The sequence below is a fragment of the Oryzias melastigma genome, linkage group LG2, assembly GCF_002922805.2.
Source record: "Oryzias melastigma strain HK-1 linkage group LG2, ASM292280v2, whole genome shotgun sequence".
In the NCBI taxonomy this organism is placed as follows: Eukaryota; Metazoa; Chordata; class Actinopteri; order Beloniformes; family Adrianichthyidae; genus Oryzias; species Oryzias melastigma.
The window spans coordinates 1,296,080-1,304,447 of record NC_050513.1 but is presented as its reverse complement, the minus strand read 5'-3'; the positions used below and the strand labels follow the sequence as shown (position 1 = coordinate 1,304,447).

Sequence of the window (8,368 nt, the reverse complement as noted above, 5' to 3'; positions counted from 1 at the left end):
GGGGTCTCCATTGGTGATCTTTCCTCATCTTATGCAGCTCTGTTCTGCTCTGTATTTTGTGCTGCTCCTTCAGTTTTGTGCATCATAGGATGAGACAACTCTAAAAATAAATCTTTGGAGGGACGCAGCGGTCCCACTGGACGTTGGTGGTCCTACCAGATGACCCATTTAAAAGGGGGCAACAGCCCTTATGGATTCTGTTTGCAGAGCTCACGCTTTTCCAAGCTGGAGGTATAGAGGCCAGGACGTCAGGATGCTGCTGCAGCGCTGTTAGAAGCTGCAAGCTTTCAAGTCCATCTTTAAACCTAAAATGTAACAATACAGAACATTTTAATTAACAGATGTTTTTTTTTCACTAGAATTTAAATAAGATAGCCTACCTTTGAATTGCTGTGCAGTTCCTGTCAATTATGTACCACTTAAGGTAGTCTTTCACAATGACGTGTTTTTCCTCTACTGAGAACACGTTTCAAAGACCCTGCTGTCTGCAACATGGTGGTATGGTTGAAAATCAGGTCCTGCAGTATGTCTAATGCTGATGCATCTTCAATCTAAAAGTGGAATGTGTGTTGATCATTTTAGGTTCGAGTAGTCGTACAAGATACCACAGAGTTGTGATAAACAATAGTAAGGAGACAAACCTGCTACCTTTCCAAAATTTTCTTTACTCCAAAATGATAAGAATCTGATTGATGACCCTCATATGTAGCACTTTCCCTATTTCTCCATCTGTGATGTCTCCAATAGATGGATTGAAACTCGATTGCCCTGAGATGCAGTTGACCAAGTCCCTTGACAGAAAGCTAGGACCATGTCCGCCATGTACAATAGATGTGGCAACCATCTTTCCTGCCAATCTATATTCATCCTCTCTGATTGCTGCTCAAAAAAAGGAACATTTTAAATTGCTTTCCACACATAAACCCTGCACTACTGATGTCCTGTTTCTTCTGAAAGAGTCACCACAAAACTATACCTGTGGAATTGTAGACAAGACACCTCCTGTCTTCAGGACCATCAAATATTGGTCGTTTGTTCAGACTTTTCATCAGAAGGGAGAGGAATTCTCTTTTTGGACCCCCTGTATCTAGACCTTCCTCAAATCTACCATCATCATCAGAGAACTTCACAAGGAGGTCATTAGCTTCAGAGAATGTCCCCCTTTTGAAACCTCTCACTGCGCCATCCCAAAAGTTGGAGCGGCAGATGTTAAATCTGCTGACAGCGTGGAGATTGATCTGCAGTCTCAGGTTTGTGATGATCTCTGATACCGACGGCTTTACCACCCTGCCAGAGGGTGAATAATAGTCCTGTTAGTTAATGACAAAATAACACAACAGAAAAAACAGCTGTCTTTACGAAGAATTTTCTTACTCAGCAATACTTTGAGCATCACTGCGGTCCTCTTCACTGCCAGAGTCATTGTGGTCTTCTACCACAAGGGGTGCATATAGTTCTGTGCATTCTCTGGATATTAGAATAAAGGTTTGCATTGTTGATTCCAAATCAACGTAATACCAGACATTTGCAAAGTAAAGAACATACCTATAGCATCCAGTTTCCATAGCAGATGTTGACGTCCTGGAGCCTCTTCTGAGTCTGAAAACAAAATCTGTAACGGGAATTATGAAAAAAATCAGTGAATGGTCGTGGAAGATAAAATTTCTAAACTCCCAATGTAAATTCAGATTTTAAAAAGATACTGTGGATATTGCAGTCTTAGTAAAACAATGTGAACAGGAACTTTAACATCACAAAGCTATGAAACTCCATGTATAGAATAAACTTTGGGGAGCCACATATTACCACCTCAGTCTTTGGATTCTCCACCATCATTACTGGTGTTCAACGGAGGATTCCATGGCTGGAAACACGTGTGCATGCAGTGCTTATAGTATTGAAATACTTAGGTTACGTCCTGCTGCTGTCTGGCCTCCTTTCCATCCAGTTCCCTTTGGCTCACCTGGCAGGTGTGGCCAATGTGCCTTGATTGGCAGCTGCTGTCTATTTAAGACAGAGGCGGTCACACCAAGACAGGCAGGGAGCAGGACAGGGGCCCGTTCCAAGAAGCAGGTTTTGTTGGAACTCTGAGTTCGTGAACTCCAAATTCAGTAAAACTCTGAGTTTCTGGTTTCAGAAAGAGAGATAACTCAAACCTATGAAAGTGGACGAAACCAAGCCCGTTCCAAGAAGCGGGTTAAGATGAACTCAGAATCAATCACTATGGTAACTGAGTCTGTGAACGTAACCTGGTCGGTAGCAGGTTTTCTTCAGGAAACTTAGAGTTCTCTGTGGTCTCCGCCCCTTTTTAAAGTGAAGGATGTTCAAATATGAGTTCCTCATTAACATTTAGAGAACATTCACATTAGAGACGTCACGTTTCCACCACTCAGAAACCAAAATGACATGTTCATTCATAGAGGATCATGTAGAGAGGAGGCTGATTAATCCAGAGGAAATGTTATTTATGTCGGTAGAGGATTTGGAGGACACGAGTCGACTGACTGCAGTTTCCTGATTCATTTTTATTTCAGTGATATTATAAATAGTGAGTTTTTCCAGGGACTCGCTATTAGTAACAGTTTTCTTTTCCTCATTTTAAACTCTTAACAATAGAAATCATTGAATGTCAAACACCGGGAAAGAATTTGAACTCATCTACCGTCTTATTCTTGTGTAAATTATTAGCTCGGTCGTCAGCAATGCTGCCTCTCTTTACGGAGGCCTGAGTTCGACTCCTGGCCTCCAGAAAGTGCTTTTATGCTTAAAAAAAAGAAGAAAAATCGACGAATGTATTTCAAATCTTGAGAATTAGAATTAAATAAATGCTTTTTTGACATATGCAGCTACAGTTTCTTTTTAGTGTGCAGTGATATCCGTGTGTGTAGGAGGGGGTGGGGTTACCAAAACTGGTCATTCATGCGATTACAGAGATTACTGGTTAAATTAGTAACAGATCAAAAACCATTCCTTACTCAACAAGTGACAAAATAACCTTCCTGACATCCATCCATCCATCCATCCATCCATTCATTTTCCTGACCGCTTCGTCCCTTTCGGGGTCGCGGGGGTGCCGGAGCCTATCCCAGCTACTGATGGGCGAAGGCGGGGTACACCCTGGACAGGTCTCCAGTCTGTCTCAGTGCCTCAATCAATGGGAGGAAGCCAGAGTCCCCGGTGAAAACCCACACATGCACGGGGAGAACATGCAAACTCCACACAGAAAGGTCCCAGCCGGGATTCAAACCGGGGCCTTCTGGCTGTGACATGTGACTCCTTCCAGACATTATTTATTCACTATTAGAAATGATTTAAATAACTGCAGATATTTTCTCTCTGTTCTACCGCTGCAGCTGTGTTGCTTTTCTTTCAGTAAATGTTCTCCTATAGTCGCATATGCTTGCAGGAACTTATCAATTTCCGTCGCCGGAAGTACAAAACTCAGATGTTTGTTCCCGTTGCCATGGTGAATCGTGCTGTCTTTGCTCCATTGATCAGGGCTTTTTATGGTCGCGACGCTCACACCTGATTCTGGTTCCAACAACTTCAAGTTGAACTCTAAATTTGTTGAACCTGCTTCTTGAAACGGGCCCCAGCAGGCTGGGTTTTAGTTTGCCTGGTGTTGGTTTGGGTTGTTTGTTTGTTTGTTTTTTTGTGTGTGTTGTCCTTTACTACTTTTTGTTAGTGATGGGATAATGATACCTCAAGGAGTGTGTTGACACTGTATTGACACTGTGTCGGTCACTCAATAGTGACCTCTGCTGTAGATAAAAAATCATTGCAGGTAAATAAAATGAAAGATGGAAGAAACTGCATGCTGTTAACCCAACAACAAGCTTTTCTTTGGCCGCGGTGCTTCATCGAAAGTATGTCACAATTTGCCATGTGTTGTTGTGTATATCTGTTAGTATTATAATGGGGTCACAGGACTTTTTTACAAGTAAATTGATTGAATGGGACATACAAATAATTTGCCGTATTTGCAGTATGCGAGCACATGAAATCATGTTAGCTGCTGCATCAGTGACCAGACACCTGACCTTGCTCGCTATGCCCCACTCCTCCATAAGGCTCCTTTTAACCATGGCCAAGTTATCTGCAGTGTGTTTCTGTGGAAAATGCTGCACTCCCAAGACTGATGTATGCAAGTCATGGCTGTCTTGATCCACATTGTGGCAAGTAACACCAAGATATGCCTCCATATTAATGGAGGTCCACATGTCAGCTGTTAAAGTAACAGCAATGGCACTCTGGAGGTCCTTTGTTGTTTTCTCCTTTTCCTTCTCATATTTCTGGTCCACCAAGTCCTTGACGGTCTGTAAATAACCATACCAATATTGTATTACCTTATGAATACATGCATGTTTCTCTGTCTTTTTATCCACGGTACTCATGAATTAATTCAACCATACGTTTATTACACATACCTTCCTGCTTGGTAGAACATATGAGGGAGCAACAAGCTGCATGAGCTTGAATCCTGAATCCCTCATTTTCTACAAGGGTGAGTGGTTGACAGTCTGTGATGGTCATGTTGACCACAGCCTCATCCAACGCTTCCTTGTTAGGAACTGGAAGCCAAAAAGAAATATTTTTGTTTAAAGCTTGTTAAAGGAATGTAATTTTACAAATAATATTGCAGAGTTACACAAAGCCTTTTGTGTGTAATAAAGTATTTTTGAAAGTTCAAAGTTTGTGAGAATGTCATCATACCTGGGGTACTCGCAGCAGGAGTGTCTGCCGACTCTTCACTGCCATTCCGAGCTCTATAATGCCTCAGCATTGATGACATGCTCTTATTGATATAAGACAATTCTGTTGAGCAGAGCCGACACTTCACCTACAATAAAACAAAAAGTTGATTTATCTGAAAACACATCCAACCTCTTAGTAGAAAAGAGTAGAGACACTGAATTAAGAACTAACAGTAAACAATGGCCAAAGGAGGAAAAGATTTACCTTATTCAGCGTCAAAATATCAAAATTATTCCGGACTTTGGAACATTTCCTAGAACGGTCCTTGAGTAGAAGCAATGCAAAACTCCAAAAGGCACAATAAACAGTTTACTCTCCATACAACAAACCCACAACATGCAGTTTGGTTCCTTATAAACACAATTTGGCGCCGGCACATCCAACCGATACACTTCCTGTATCGGTCACGTGTTTTTTTGTTAAAGCGATACACACACCGATACAGGGTTTCACACTTGGGCACTCGGCACAGTGTTGGCGCACTAGTGTTGCTCGTCCCATCACTAGCCTGCTCTGGATTTGGGTTCTTGAACTCTAGCCGTAACACAGGAAACCAACAATTTGTCTACATTACCAAAATGCGCTTGAGCTACTCATTGTGGTATCAGTTTGATGAGGTTCAAGAACACTAGAACAAAAATGTACTCTCTCTTATTTCTCTTAGTTTTAGCTCCTAGGCTGACAACTGTTGTTTATGAGTCCATTGACAGAATACTAGAATGAATATTTGGATCTTCTAACAGGAGCTTAGACTGGAGTCAGAACTTGTTCTGGGGATTCTTGGACCATTCCAGATGAGGACAAGCCAGATATGGTCCAGCTCCTGACTGACACCAACCACATTTGTGAAACCCAAAAGACGGTTTGGACACCACTGGCCCCCCTTCTGACCAAAAAACCACAGAAGGTTAAAGTTAAGGTGTCTGGGAGAAACATCATCAGTGCTGAACCAATCCCTGAATGCAATGAATTGTAGCTTTTTTTATTATTAATGTATGATATTGTTGAAGTTCTTTTAACTACATGTAAATAATTGCAATAGTAGGAGTCATTGTTAGGAACAACATTCATGAGTGATTAATTCAAATTAAACAAACTTTATTTACTTTTTGATTATTGATGGACTCAATCAGTTGGAGTCGTATTGTTGTATTTTATTGAACGAATGTAATCACTTAGAATAGTATTGTTTGTTTACTGAATTAATATAATTACTTAAATAGTATTATTTATGTATTGGTTGAATTTGATCAGTTAAAATTGTAATGTTTGTTTATTGAATGAATGTAATCACTTGAATTAGCATTGTTTATTTATTTAATGAATTTGATCAATTAAAGTTGCAGTTGTTTAACTAAATTTGACCCAAAAAAGTATTTTTTCACTCCATCTCAACCACACACACAAAGATCTCCAGTCTTACTAAAACAGTCCACAGTTGTTTCAAGTGTTGAAGGTTTTTTACCACTGAGTGCTGTAAATGTAAGGGTTATTTTAAACTCATTTTGGATTCATTCAAAAATGTAGCTGCTAATATCAGAGCTCTGCTGGTTGTTTTTTAACTTTCTGGGATTTTTGAGCATTTTTGGCCTTTTAATTGTTATTTTGGCATAATTCTAGCTTTTTGGACTATTATGGCATTTACAAAAAAAAAAGATTTTTTTTAAGGCTATTTTGAATTTTACCTAATATTTCAGCCAAATTCTAGCTTTTTTGGCTGTTTTAGGTTATTTTTCAGTTTATTTAAGCTGTTTTAGAGTTTAGCTAATATTTCAGCGACGTGCTAGCCATTTTTGCTAATTTAGGCTTTAATTCAGTTTTTTAGGCTATTTTGGAGTTTAGCTACTATCTCAGCTACATGCTAGCTGTTTTGGCTTTTAGGTTATTTTGAAGTTTAACTAATATTTTAGCTTTATGCTAGCTGTTTTGGCTAAATCAGATATTTTACCAGCTTTTTAGGGTAATTTGGCAATTAGGTCATATTTTTAACCTGCTATCAGCTTCAGCGATTTCAGCAATCAACTTCAGCTTTTTCAGCTATCAATATCAGCATATTCAGCTATTTGACCAAGCACCTAGCATCCAAGAGGATGGGAGTGGATCCTGCTTTTGTTCGCTGGATCCACAACTACCTGACTTCAAGGCCACAATATGTCCGACTGGGTGACTGTGTATCTGGAGTATTGATGAGCAACACCGGCGCACCACAGGGAACTGTACTATCACCTTTTCTCTTCACGCTTTACACTGCTGATTTTATTCATGCATCTGCGGCTTGTCATGTCCAAAAATATTCGGACGACACCGCTATTGTGGCATGTATAAAGGGAGGGGATGAGAGTGAGTACAGGGAGCTCATCACTGGATTCACCTCCTGGAGCAGGGAGAATGGTCTTGTGCTGAACACCTCAAAGACCAAGGAGATGACCATTGACTTTGGTAGGAAGCCCTCCCACCAACCAATGATCATCAATGGAGAGAGGATTGAGGTGGTTGATGCCTACAAGTATTTGGGAGTGCACCTTGACCACAAACTGGACTGGACAGAGCAGGCTCGGGCTCTGTATAGGAAAGGACAGAGTAGGCTGTTTTTCCTAAGGAGGCTGAGGTCCTTTGATGTGTGTGCTGATATGTTGCTCCTCTTCTATCAGTCGGTTGTGGCAAGTGCTGTTTCCTTTGGGGTTGTATGTTGGGGTGGCAGTATGACCAAAAGGGACTGCAATCGGCTGGACAAACTGATTAGGAGGTGTGCATCGTGATCGGGAGGAGGGTGGACTCTGTGGGAACTGTGCTGCAGAAAAGGGTGAAGGCTTTAAGCCGAAGCATCCTGGACAATCCCAGACATCCTCTACATAGCACAATGTCTGCACAGAGGAGCACACGGAGTAACAGGCTCCTTTCACTGCGCTGCAGGACTGAGCGCTTTAAGAACTCATTTGTCCCTTCAGCCATCAGGCTGTTTAACAAATCTGCCTGATATAAACTGGTATTTTATTTTATGAATCTGTTATTTTTATTGCTATTTATTGTGTGTGTGTGTTTGTGTGTGTTCTGTTCTGCTGCTGGACACCTGAATTTCTCCCTTGGGAGATTAATAAAGTTCTATCTATCTATCTATCTATCTACCTTCAGCGCCACATTCAGCTTACAGCATTCACACTAGCATTATCGCTGTCATGAATCAGTCTGTTTTTCCCTCAGACCACCAGAGGGAGCCATCGCCTGAATTCTAATCTCTCCTGAGCCTCATCTTCACTTCCTTGCCCACAAGCCTCAGCCCGCTGTTCCCAGACCTCACCAGCTGTCCCTCATTCAAGCAATCACCACCAAACATTTATAAGGAGGCTTCAGGCTGTGCTCAGGTGCGAAGTCTTGTTTTGGTGTACTCCTGCATTTCTGAGCATTACCTCCTTCAGTCCTGTTCCTGCTTAAGCCTTCCTCGACCCCAGCCTGTCTTTGACCTCCGTTCTGCCTCAGCCTGTGACATACTCCTCGCCGTGCCTGACCCTCGCCTGGATCCTGACTACTCTGGTTTTCCTCTGAAGCTCTCATGCTGGTGCCTGACCCCTGCCTGCCTGACCCTGATTTAGTGTTGCGGACTTTTAGCTGTGCA

General features: G+C 41.5%; 1 long non-coding RNA gene across 2 annotated transcripts; it reads right to left on the bottom strand.

Annotated features, from left to right (window-relative positions):
- Positions 1-354: 354 nt before the first annotated feature.
- LOC118599444 lies at positions 355-1,815 on the bottom strand. 2 transcript variants are annotated; one of them, XR_004948799.1, is made up of 3 exons: positions 1,546-1,815; positions 977-1,467; positions 355-879 (listed from the first exon to the last, which is right to left on the bottom strand). It is a non-coding gene; the product is annotated as an uncharacterized LOC118599444 (long non-coding RNA). The 2 variants fall into 2 exon arrangements; XR_004948798.1 differs by having other exon boundaries at positions 355-1,467.
- Positions 1,816-8,368: the final 6,553 nt, after the last annotated feature.